Source organism: Elephantulus edwardii, unplaced genomic scaffold, assembly GCF_000299155.1.
Source record: "Elephantulus edwardii isolate Elephantulus edwardi_28Jun2011 unplaced genomic scaffold, EleEdw1.0 scaffold00110, whole genome shotgun sequence".
NCBI lineage: Eukaryota > Metazoa > Chordata > Mammalia > Macroscelidea > Macroscelididae > Elephantulus > Elephantulus edwardii.
Genome location: NW_006399860.1, coordinates 10,535,905 through 10,550,177, shown reverse-complemented (window position 1 = coordinate 10,550,177; position 14,273 = coordinate 10,535,905). Strand labels below are relative to the sequence as shown.

The 14,273-nt window shown below is 35.8% G+C and overlaps 1 pseudogene; it reads right to left on the bottom strand.

The window, feature by feature from the left end:
• LOC102867182 overlaps window positions 1-7,538 on the bottom strand; it is an 85,352-nt pseudogene extending 77,814 nt beyond the window's left edge.
• Window positions 7,539-14,273: the final 6,735 nt, after the last annotated feature.

Genomic DNA, 14,273 nt, shown 5'->3' with positions numbered 1-14,273 from the left:
CTGAGCAGAGTGGAGGGACAACGCAGCAGAGGAAGACCCTCTATGAGGTGGATTGATTCAGTGACTGGGGTAATCGGGATGGGTGTGTCAGAGACAATGAGATTGGCACGGGATAGAGCACGGTTTAGGGCTGTTGTACATAGGGTCGCTATGAGTCGCAAACGACTCGATGGCACATAACAACAACAACAACAATGTAGGCCATCAGGTGAAGTCTAGTTGCTGTTTGTGTTTCTTGTAAATGGTATTTGCATTGAATAAATAATTCATTGTACAAAATCCCATTATTCTGTCTCTAGCCTCATTTCTGTCCCCAAATCCATGTTTCCTGGCTACTGTTGCTTCTTCTGTATCCCAACTTTGCATCCCTGTCACTCATTGTTAGTGAATCTTTGTTACATGTTCCATCAATTTCCAATTGCAACACTTGGCAGAAGTCATTTATTTCTTTTTCTTTCTTCCGGCTATTGGTGAAAAAACTTGAATGATAGTAGTGTAAAGAGGTTGTCCTTGTATGTATATGGATTTTATCCTGTCATTCACAACATTGTATTATATTATGGATCTAGAAATGGTCTTTTTAACTATGAATGGGACTCTTTTTTTTTCCTGACCTTTTTATTTCCAGGATACTATATCCTATTACTGTCTGTTCAATAATGCCCCGTGCCAATACATTTTATTTAACCAATGCTTAGTTTGTCAATATTTGTGTATTTCATTTCTTCCTTAAAATTACTAATTTCCCTTCATTCATAATTCTCACATACCACATTCCAATCATTAGCATCTGTTTGTAAACTCTTCCTCCTCCTTTGTGATTCCCAATATGAAGGCTCAGCCTCTGGTGTCATATCTGCTAATTTAATCTAAGTTGTGGTCTATTGTACATACGTTTTTTAAGGCCTGTTATTTTGGGAGTGGATAGCCCTGATACACGTTTTAATTTGAATGCTCAGCTTGCCAGACAAGCATTTTGTCAAAAAATGCTGATGAAAGTGCACAGGTAACAGAGCGGGTGTTTGTCCTGGGGACCTACCCCAAGTATCATTTATTATTTCTCTGTTTTGATTGACATGAATATAGGAAATCTAAAGAATACGAGATAAAGAATGGCTTAATACTGCGGACTTATCATTCGCCTTATTGCATAGAATGTATGATTGCTCTACTTTTAAATAAAACTCTATTCTACTTGTTTTGATTCTATATTTTTCAATGTTCTGCTGTACCTCAAAAAGGCATCTTTTCAAATTGTTTAAATATGAATTTTATTTTGGAGAAAACTCAAAACACACATAGGACAAAAATCTAAGTAGAGAAGATCTGATAAATTTTTCCTAAAATGTCTGTTTTTTCCCTACATTAGATTATTGAGATAGCTTTCAAACACAATGACCAATTTCCTGAAGTATAATCCTGTTGTGTACTGATTTATGTACTCTTAGAGTGGAAGAGGAAAGTAAAATCTATCCAATCACGTACTAGCTGAAGCAGAAAAGTGGCCTTGTTTTAGAAGGTACCCAATGTCAGAATTGAGTTAATTTATACTTACTGATCCATTGGTCTTTTAAATTTCCAGAAAGTAATAGAAATTAATGTATAAGGCAGTCCACATTTGTCTCTTCTTTGCCAAATTTTTTCATATGTATTCAGTGCTTAACCCTTTCATAACCTGTGGAGCATATATTACCCACCAGTTTTTACAGGCTCTTGATTTCTTGAGAAAGTGTCACCCAATTATATACATTGAACTGCTAATGGAGACCTGTTTTACTGCATGGATTTAGAGAACTCATTTCTCTAGTCCTATTTGGAGCTCTGGTGGCCTAGTGAAAAGAAGCTGCACTGCAATCCCAAAGGCATTCAAGGCCTCTAACTGCTCCAATAAAAACGAGGGACAATCTCTTTTCAAATGTTATTAACTGCCTGTGAAAACTCAGTGGAGAGTCAGTTACGGGTCGGTTCCGACTCCATGATATACAATTAGAACAACATTTGATACAGTAACTGGGGCAATGGGGTAGCTGTGGAGTGGTGTAGATTCTGTTTAAACTGGCTCAGAACAGGATAGGCTTCAGACCTCTTGTACATAAGGTAACTTTAAGTGATAGGCAACTTGACAGCACATAACAACAACAACAACAATAACATCATAAGTGTCACTTGGACAGACCTATCTCACAAAACTCAAGTTGCCTCAAAAATAAATAAAAAAAAATTCCTTGATTTTAACATGGTTCCTGAAAACACTCCTTATTTGTTTCCATTAATAAAACACATGGTAACAGCAAAAATTAATTCTGTTGACAGAAAGTACTTTTTGAGTATAATATATTAAATAATATACATAAATTTCAGTTAGAAAAGCAGATTCGAAATCAACAGACAGCTTATTAAATTAAATATCATCAAGAAGTAGTGAAAAATGTTTAGTTTTATTTTTGCAGACTCTCAATCTCCATTTTTAGTTTCATATGATTAGCTTATGATTCTTATTTAATTGTGAAAAAGAAAATATTTCTGTGTGTTTGTTTCTAAGAAACGCACCAAAATTATTTATCAGCTAAGTTGTGTCAATTTGTTGTACATAGCACCACTATGAGCCGCCGCCAAACTGACAGCACCTAAGAACAAGCCTGCTCTCAGCATGTGTATTGTGTTCCCACCACCTGCCCCATCCTACCAGCACCCCACTCCGTTCTCTCTCCTTGCCCCACCATCACCCCTTTCCTACTTGTCCCCAACTAATTCCTGGTATGATAGCTTCGGTTTCTAGACATTTCTATTCTCTCGTTATCTCTCTACTCTCTAGTGATGGTGATGAGCTAAACAAAGGGAAGCTTAGCAAAGTATTATAATGAAATATGCAAAGAGCTGGAGTGAGAAAATAAAAAAGTACTAACCTTCTTGACATTTCTCAAGTTGAAGTATCTGAAGACAAATTCAAATCTTGAGTTGCAATACATAAAGATGCTATGGGAAGAATTTTGAATAATCCATAAAACATCAAAAGAAGATGGAAAGAGTACACAGAGACACTGTGCCAAAATGAATTGGCTGACACAGAAGAATTTCATCAAATGACATATGATGAAGAGACAATGGTAATGAAGGAGGACATTTAAGCTGCTCTGAAGGAATTTACAAAAGAGCAAGGCCCTAGGAATTAATGGCATACCAATTGACAACAAACAATTTCTGCCCTAGAAATTCTTACCAGGTTGTGCTAAGAAATCTGGAGGTCAGCTACCTGGTCAACTGACTGAAAGAGATTTATATTTATTTCCATTCAAAACAAAAAAGGTAATCTGACAGAGCGTGAAAAATTTTGAACAATATCACTAATTTGACATACAAGCAACATCATGCTGAAGATTATTTTTAAAAAGCAAAATAAACTAGAACAGTATATTTACAGAGGACTCAGAAATACAAGCTGGGTTTGGAAGAGGCCACATCACTAAGGACATTACTGACAATTTCAGCTGGATCTTGGTTGAAACCAAAGAGTACCAGAGGAACTGTGTTTTATTGACTACACAAAGGTATTTGACTATGTGGATAACAACAAATTGTGGCTTAATTTGAGAAGAATAGGAATTCTAAAGCATGTGATTGTGCTCATGCAAAACCTATTGTTAGATCAGGAAGCAGCCATTAGAGCAGAGAAAGAAAACACTACATAGTTCATGAAAAGAGTGTATCAGCTTTGTGTCCTCTCTCCATTCTTTTTCAATCAATATGTGGAACAGATCATTCAAGAGGTTGAATTTTATGAGGAGGGATATGATATCAGGATTATAGGAAGACTTATCAAACTATGTTCTGCAGATGACACAACCTTGTTTGCCAAAACTGAGGAGAATTTGAAGCATTTGCTGTAGAAGGTCAAGGACTGCTGTCTTCAATATGGATTGCAGCTGAACATCAAGAAAACAAAGATTCTCAGCTTTAAGCCAATTGGTAGTATCATGACAGATAGAGACAAGATTGAGCTCTGGTGGCCTAGTGGTAAGAAGCTGTGGTGAAATCCCAAAGGTATGTGGCTCGAGGTCACCAGCTGTCTCATGGGAGAAGGATGGGCAATCTCCTCCTGTACAATTAACTGCTTCTGAAAACCCACTGGTGAGTCAGCTATGATCAGTTCTGACTCTACACAACTCAACAACAACAAAAACACTCTTGGCATCAGCAGTCAGGAAATCAAAAGATGAATTGCGTTGAGAAGCACTGTTGTCAGGAACATGTCAGTCTAGAGTCAAGGTATGCCTGATCCAGGCCATGGTCTTCACAATTACTTGTTAGGCTTCAGAGAGCTGGACAATGACTATAGCTGACAGAAAAATGATGCCTTTGAGTTGTAGTGCTGGAGAAGAACAAATAGGTTTGTCCTATAGAGAGTGAAACCAGGTTGCTCACTGGAGGCAAGGACTTTGAAATTCTATCTCATATACTTTGGACATGATTCCAGGAGGGACCAGTCCTTGGAAAAATCATGATTGGAAGGTTTGAGGATCAGCAAAAGACAAAAAGACCCTGAATGAAATAGATTGACACAGTAACCTGAGTAAAGGGAGGAAGGTGTATCAGAGACAATGAGATTAGCTCAGGATACTGGATGGTTCAGAGCTATTGTTCATAATGTCCCTATGAGTCACAGTTTACTTGAGGGCACATAACAACAACAACCAGAGAAATTTTACAAACTTTAAAACAAACAAACAGTGTCTTTACTGCATAAACCAAGCACAAACTTAACATGAAAATGATAATTACATTTAAAAAATGCAAATTGCAAATGAAAAATAAGATCGAAAGAAACTAAATTGGCATATTTGTTCTATTATTTTAGAATTTGCCCAGAACACATTGCAAGTAATTCATTTCTTGGAAGACGTTTTCAATTTCTTCCCACTCCAGACATATGGGAAGCCATATGGTCATAGTTTTTGTAAATCTTCCTTTAAATATTACTTTATAAGGGAAGCCTTCTGACTGTTGTTGCTGTGTACTATAAAGTCAGATATGACCCACAGCTGACCCTCCTGTGGGTTTTCAGAGACAGTTAATCACATGGGATAAGATTGCCCATCGTTCTTCTGTGGAATGGCTGGTGACCTCAAACCTCATTCCTTCGGGATTGCACCACAGCTTCCTGCCACTAGGCTACCAGAACATCTTAGGTCCATGATGTTTGTAAAATATATTTGTTTTTGCTATGGTAGTGATGTTGCTTCTAGATTCAGTTGAATATGACTCATAATGTCTCCATGAACAATAAACCTAAGTCTTATTCTGTACTGTGCCATCTTCATCATCTTGATACTTTAGGTCATTACTGCAGTTACAGTGTCAATTCACCAAATTACAGGACTTCCTCTCTTTTTCTGACCGTCCACCTTTTCAAAGATGATATTTCTTTCCAAAGAGAAACCTCTCACAGCAACATGTCCAGAGTGCAAGAACTCTGGTAACTTAATGGTAAGGAGTTGTGCTGCCAACCTAAACTTACACAGTTCTTGTTCACTAGCTGCTCTCCTGAAGAAAGATGGACAATCTCCTGTGTGATTTACTGCCTCTGAAATCCACTAGAGGATCAGGATGAGTCATTTCTAACTCAAGAACACATAATAAAGACAATATGTGTCAGAGGTTACTCAAGAACACCTAACAGGAAGTTTTAAGGTTTTAACTTACATTTAATTTACATTTCCCTAATGGTATAAAGGCAACTTAAAAGGATTGTGAGGATTAGACATTCCAGGAAGTGAACTTTTCCTTCTTTTATGTAATGGGTCTACTGATTAAAAACAGAATCAATGATGTTTAAACCAACCAAACAAACAAAAATTCCACATTGTCTTTGAGTCAGAATGGATTTATTAGGTTGTCAAGGCTGCAAATAACACAGAACATGGTCACTCGGAAGAGTTCCTTTTTTATATAAACTTTCAGAAAGGCATTGTTTTTGGTTTAGCTACACAATTCCTGACAACTCCCTACTAACTAGGCAACCAATGACACTTTGTTAGGTTACAATAAGTGAAAAGTTATGTTGATTTTTTCTTAGCTTTATTTGGCCTGTCTATATTCATTGGTGAAATATACACACCTTTTGGCCAGCTTTAGAATTCTTCTTTATGACTAACTATACTTATGCTATATACACCTAAAAACTCAGCACCAAATTTAAGGCATGTAGGTAGATTTCTTCTACTTTCCAACCAGTAGTTTTATGGATTTGCATTTATATTTAGATCTATGATCTATTTTTAGTTTTGTGTAAGGAGAAGATTTGTGTTTATGTTCATTTTTCATCATCTGTAGGTTCAGTGCCATTTGTTGAAAACTGTATTTTGATCATTGGATTTATCATGCTTCCTTGTTATTGATCAATAGATCATATTTACAATTACCTTTTCCGAAGTCTTCAATTATTTGCCATAAACCAATGTGCCCATTCATTTTTTCATATTATGTTGCTTTAATTTTTGTAGCTTCAACGAAATTGTCTTCTTTTTGTGCTGTGTTAATTCTTGTGGCTCTTTTGCTTTCTAGTGTAAAATAGTTCTGGAATTTGGATTGACATTGCATTGAATCCAATATTTCCTTTTAAGATGTTCTTAAGCCAAACTCATTCAAACTGGTGTCTGAGGTATAAGCAGAAGAAACTCTCCAGATAAAGCTGAGAATCATACAATAGACTTGGTACTTGAGGTAGGGAACATAAGCAATGGTGCTTGTACATCTTTCCATAATAAGTGATGCACACGAGTCCAAAATTCATCCCTAAGAAATGACCCAGAACATTTCATTTGCCTAATACCACCTAGGTTGGTCAGTCCCTGGGAAACCCTACAGCTTACTCCAAAATTGCTGAATATGTAAACCTTTATTAGCCTTAATAAAAGAATAAAATTCTACTCCATTGTATCCTAAGAGAGAATAAAATTCTGCATAGTTCAAAGCACTTTGCTGTGATTTCTCCATTTCTTGCTTGTGAGCTTTTCCTCTCATAAACTCTGTCTAGCAGAAAGATTGTGTTCTCTCTCTCTCTGACAAAGTAGTTCAGAAAATGTATATGCATTATTATTTTCTTTATAAAACTGGTTCCTAACCATAGGATAAGCAGAAACAAGATTTATTTTTTAATTATTTTATATAAAGAATAGAAAATATCTTAAGAAAAGATTATGATTCACTAAATATAATAATCATTTGAGTTCAGATTCACAATACCATTAAAATATGGCAAGACAAGGTGGTAATGTGAGGCTGCCAGAATGTGAACCCACCAATACATGAGACCTATCAGAACGTGAACCCAACCAGATGCAAGTCCTTCTGAGTGCAAGCCAGAAAACTGAAATCTGAGTGAGATCTCCACACATGCCCACCTGAGCAGCTAGAATCTGAGTGAGGTCCCCACACGTGCCCACCTGATGAGCATCTGCATGCATGCCCACCAAGTGTATGCTTGTGCACATGTTTGACCTGGCTGTGCCTGCCTTCCACTTAGCTTTACATCGCCTCATGTCCAGTGAACTAACTGCCTTTAATCTAGAGCACCATGGTATGACTTAGCTTCAACAATTATCCAACAGAACAGGCCACTTTCACAGGCCTTGAACTTCAACTTCCCTTGGTTTAGAAGTTCAGAGAGAAACACAGGCAGTATAGCTGCCACACCCCTTTCTGTAGCAGTGACTTCAGATCAAGAACCTACCATCACCTCAGGCATGAAAAACTCTACTACAACAATGTTATGTAAGAAGCAAGCCACCTTACACCATAAACAAGCATAAAGCAAGATGTTGCCCCCCAAAAGTGAGACAGTATCAATGGATTTCCTGTAGCCAGAAAATCTGATGGAACTTTCAGACACAGAATTTAAAGAACAATGACTGAATATTTTCGGTGGGTGAAAGACACACTTGAAGAATTACAGGACACTGCAAGCAAAAACCAGGGGGCACTTTACAAAAATGCAGGTAAAACAAATGAGGCATTAGAGGATCTGGAAAAACAAGAAACCATGATCCAAAATATGAGGTCCAATGTATTAGATGCTGTCAAAATGATGTAGGGACACATAAACAGAGGTGAAAAGATGGCGCACAGAACCAGTGAAACAGAAGATGGTATTGTCACCAATGATCTGCTAGAGCAAAAACCAAAATCAAAAGGAATAAAAAAATTAGAAAACTTAAGAATAATGTGGGACACCATCTAGAGAAATAACGTGTAGCATCTGAATCCCAGAATAGGAAGAATCAAGTAAACACACCAAAAAAGTTGTGGAAGAAGTTCTAGAAGAAAACTTCCAAGGCATAATGAAGAATGACAAAATAAATATTCAAGAATCTGAGAGAACATCATATTGAATAGACCCCCCAATAAAAAGAACCAACAGAGAATATCATAGTCAAATTTGCCAGAACGAAAGAAAATGATGAAAGCAGCTAGAAAGAAAGAAAATGTATCCTATAATGGAGAGAAAATTGGATGAAGTGCCAATTTCTCAGCAGAAACCACGCAAGCAAGAAGACAGTAGAATGATATATCCCAAACACTCAAAGAACACAACTGTCAACCAAGAATATTTTACCCAGATAAATTGTCCATCAAATATGAAGGAGATATCAAGATATTCCCAGAAAAAAAGAACCTAAGGGAGTTTGTAAAAACAAGACCAACATTGCAAGGAAACATTGAGAGACATTCTTCTTACATATGTGTCACAGAATGCAGGATGGACTAAAGTAACTAGCAACAACACCAAAAATACCCCAACACAATGATAGCAATAAAATTGTCCCTCTCAATAATTATACTTAATGTAAATAGCTTAAATCTACCACAGAAGAAAGAGTACCAGATTGGATTTAAAAAAACAATCCATCGATATACTGTCTACAAGACACACACCTGAAAAAATTAAGACAAAGAAAGACTAAAAATAAAAGGGTGAGGAAAAAAAAATATATCACACAAATGGCTACTAGGGGGAAAAAAGCAGGAGTAGCGATATTTATCATTGATAAAATTAATTTCAATGCAAAAACCATCACAAAGGACAAGGAAGATCACCATGTAATGCTTAAAGAGTCAATCGAACAAGAGGACATGGCAATAATAAATATCTGTGCACCAAATGAAGGATGTGCAAAATATATAAAACTAACATGAAAAAAAAAAACTGAAGAAGGAAATAGATGACACTATTTTAGTTGGAGACTTAAATATACCACTCTGAAGAAAAGATAGAACTACCGGAAAGAAATTCAACAAAGATTCTGAAGAAGTAAACCACACAGTAAACCAAGTCAATGTCATAGATATTTATAGTCTAATGCACCTCCAAAAAAGCATGGTGTACATTCTTTTCCAATATGCCTGGAACATTCTTGAGAATAGACCACAAGGCAAGCATCAGTAAATTAACAAACATAGAAATAATATAAAGCATATTCATAAGCCACAATGCTTCAAAATTAGAAATTAATAACAAGAGGATAAAAAAGAAAAGAAACCCTATACATTTGGAAACTGAACAATACCTTGCTTGAATATGAGTGCAAACTGGAAGAAATAAAAAATGAAATAAAAAATATTCTTGAAACAAATGACAATAAAACACCACTTACCAAAACCTATGGGAAAGAACCAAGAGTAGTCAGGGGTCAATTTATAGGAATAAGCAAATACATCAAAAGGGAGGAAAAAATGACCATTGACTCTCTAACCTAACATCTCCAATAAATTGGAAAAGAACAAGAAAATCTGAAACCTTCTAAAAAAACTGAAATTATAAAAATTAGGGCAGAAATAAGTAGAAAACAGAAAAATAATTGAAACCATGAACAAAACTAGGAGTAGGTTATTCAAAAACAATAAAATCAACAGACTTTTAGCAAAACTAACAAAGGAAAATCAGGAAGAGACACAAATAATTCAAATAAAAACTGAAATGGACAATATCATAACAGAACCAACTAAATTAAAAAGGCTAACCATGGAATATTATGAAAAACTATACTCAAACAAATATGAAAGCCTAGAGGAAATGGTCAAATACCTAGAAGTTCACAACTTACTTAAACTGAGGCAAACCGAAATTGAACACCTGAACAAACCCATTACAAATGAAGAAATTGAAGAGGTAATAAGAAAACGTCCAGCCAAAATAACCCCTAGACCAGATGATTTTGCAAGTGAATTCTATCAAACATTCAGAGAACTGTCTCCATTTCTACATAAACTATTTCAGAAAATAGAAAAAGATTAAATTTTCTTATGCTCATTCTATGAAGAAAACATATCCTTGACAACAAAGCCAGATAAAGACATGAAATATATATATATATATCATAGGCCAATATCTCTCATGAACATAAATACAAAAATCCTGAATAAAATATTGGCCAATAGAATCCGATGATACATCAAAAACATAATTCACCATAACCAAGTGAGATTCATAACAGATATACAGGATAGTTCAATATAAGAAAAACAATCCGTGCAACTCATCATTTTAACAAAAAAAAAAAAGAACAAAAAGCATATATCAATTGATGCAAAAAAGGCCTTTGACAGAAACCAACACTGTTTCCTGATTAAAACACTCAACAAAATATGATTATAGAGGAATTTCCTCAAAATAGTATATGCAAACCTAAGAGTCAACAATACAGACAGACTATAAACATTCCCTTTTAAAAGAGGAACTAGGCAAAGATGCCCACTATCATCTCTCCTGTTCAATATTGTTTTGGACATCTTAGTGATAGCAATAAGACAAGTAAAGGAAATAAGAGGTATCCAAATTGGCAAAGAGGATGTAAAAGTATATCTCCATACAGATTATATGATAGTATACATAGAAAACCCTAAAGACTCAGCAAGAAAACAACTGGACATAGTTGACCAATTCAGCAAAGTGGCTGGATACAAGATCAACATACAAAAATCAATTGCAGTTCTCTACAGTGAAAAAGAGAATACAGAACTGGAGCTAAGAAAAACAATACACTTCCCAAAGGCTAAACACAAGATTAAACTTGGGAGTAATTTTAACTAGAACCACAAAGTATCTGTTGTTGTTGTTGTTGTTGTTATGTGCCGTCAAGTCGCCTGCGACTCATAGCGACCCTATGTACAACAGCCCTAAACCCTGCTCTATCCTGTGCCAATCTCACTGCCTCTGACACATCCATCCCGATTACCCCAGTCACTGAATCAATCCACCTCATAGAGGGTCTTCCCCTCCTGTGCTGTCCCTCCACTCTGCCCAGCATGATGTCCCTCTCCAAAGACCTGTCTCTCCTTACAACATGTCCAAAGTATGTCAGGCGAAGCCCCAGAATCCTTGCCTCCAAGGAGCAGCCTGGTTTAACCCTCTGTAGGATGAATCTATTTGTGTTGGTGGCCTAGTGGCAAGAAGCTGCTCTGCAGTCCTGAAGGTGAGTGGTTCCAATCCACCAGCTGCTTCACAGGAGAAGGATGGGCAATCTCCTCCAGTGGGATGAACTGCGTCTGAAAATCTGCTGGAAGGTCAGCTATGGGTTGGATGTGACTCGATGGCACACAATAACAACAATGTACATCCATATTCATTAATCACACACAAAGTATCTCTTCATAGAAAATTACAAAACATTACTACAAGAAACAAAAATAGACCTATAGAATTATAAGAATATACCTTACTCATATATAGGAAGACTCAATATTGTGAAAATGACAATACAACCAAAGGCAATTTATACATACAATGCAATCCCAATACAAATATCAATTCTAATTTTCAGTGAGATGGAAAAGACTATTTTCTAATTTCACTTGCAATGGAAATAGGCCCAGAATAAGCAAAGCACTCCTTAAAAGAGAAACAAAGTAGGAGGCATCTCACTCCCTCATTTCAAATCCTACTGCACTGTCATGGTAGTCAAGAGAAGGTGGTACTGGTACAATGACAGACATAAAAAATAAATGGAATTGAATTGAGAATCCAGAAATCAGCTCATCTAAATATAGTCAGCTAATTTTTGGCAAGAAGATGAACTAAGTGGGGAAATGACAGCCTTTTAAACAAATGGCATTAGCAAAATTGGAAAGCTATGTGTAGAAAATTCAAGCAGGATCCACACCTCACTTCATATACAAAAACCAACTCAAAGTGGATCAAGGACCTAGGACTAAAACCAAGGACTGTAAACTTCAATAGAGAAAAGCTTGGAAGAACTCTAGAAGCTTAAATCCACAGCATTAAAAGTCTTCCAAACATCCTGAAAAACCTACAATCAGGAGAAGATAAAAGAGAAGATTGGGATCTTCTAAGAATAAAATCCATATGCAATTCCAAAAAAAAGGGAAGTCACAGCCTTGGTGTAAAAAAAAAATTGGTAATGATATGTCTGATAAGGGACTTATATCTAGAATGTATGAATACCCCAGCACCACAATAAGAGAAAGGTAAACAACCCAATTGCAAAACGGGCACAGAATATGAACAGATACTTCACCAAAGAAGACATTTAGGTGGCGATCAAACATGAAGAATGTACAAAATCCCTAGCTCTAAGAGAGATGCAAATCAATAAAACTATGAGATATCACACCCCAGTAAGATTAGCAAAATTTAACAGAACTGCAAACAACAAATGCTGATGAGGTTGTGGAGAAATTGGAACCCTTATTCACCTTTGATAAGAGTGTAAAATGATGCAATCACTATGGAAGGCAGTATGGCACTTTCTAAAAAAGTTGGTAATGGAAATACCATTGAACCTACAAATTCCACTACTGGGAATATACCCTAAATAAACCCAAGGAGATATATGCACACCCATTTTATTGCTGCTTTGTTCACAATAGCAGAGAGTTGAAAACAAACCAAGTGCTCATCAACAAACTAGTGGACAGAGAAGCTGTGGTATATTCACATAATGGAATGCTATGTGGCATTGGAAAGAAAGAAATGAAATATTTTACAAAATGAGTGACCCTAGAGGACAGTGTACTGAGGGAAATACCTCAGCCACAAAGAGAAAAATACTGCATAATGCCACTGTTGTAAAGCAGTACTGACGTCGGGGCTTGAGGGAATGAATATAAGAAAAGAGGGTATAAACAATGTATACTGCGTTGCAACAGATGAGGGAGAGAACTGTTTGAAAGGAATATATGATTAGGTATTATTTTCAAGACAAATGTCCAGAATGAGAGCTGCAGGGTAGAGTGGACTGGTGTACTGGGGGAACTGTAAAATAACAAAAGTTAGTTGGTTTTTTGTTTGTTTGTTTGTTTTTTACTTTTCAAAGAGAAAAACCAAATGAGGGGAAGGGTTGGGCAGGGAGGAAAATGCGCAACAATGAATGAATGGAAATCCAAAGTTTCTATAAACCTTCATTAACATTTCAAATTAAAAAAAGGTGGGAGGCGGGTAAAGGAACAGGAGTTAAGTTATACTGAGCACTCATCTTCAGGGATAGAGTCTGTACACTTTCAGATAAGGCATAAACAATATTCCTCTCTTTGTTCTTGGATAGTATTTGTAACCGTAAACTCCCCAAAGACATTCATAATTTCTTTTTGTCTTAAAAGTACTTTATAAGGAGTGGGAGAGAAGAAAATGTGCAAAAATGAATGTATGGAAATACAAAGTCTCTGTAAAAGTTCATTAAATGAATAATAATAATAATAAATAGGGTATACTACATTGAAACAGATGAGGGAGAGAACTGTTTAGGAGGAATATATGATTAGGTATTATTGTCTTGAGAAGTGTTTAGAATGAAACCTGCATAATGGAGTGGAGTGGACTGGTTCAGGGTGGAGGTTGTATAACAATGAATTTTTTTTTTTTTTCACTTTTTAAAGAGAAAAGCAAACTGGGGGCAGGGGTGGGCAGGGAGGAAACAATGAATGCAACAATGAATGAATGAAAATCCAAAGTCTCTGTAAACTTTAATTAAAATAAAAAAAAGAAAGATGTGTTGCATTGCAAGAAAAAAATTAACTTTCTGTAAACTTTCTTTAAAATAACAATTTTATTTTAAAAAAAGTAAGAAATGAAAAGAAAAGACGTGGTAATGATGGGCAAGATCCCATGGTGATTAATTTTATAAAACATAATGCTTAGGAATTATTGTATGAAAACAATATGAATAAAAATAGTGTGAAACACATTGTGTATAAATTTTGTAAATTTTTTTAAAAACATGCTTTATTACCTTAAAATGAACAAATTTTGTGGTATTTTATTA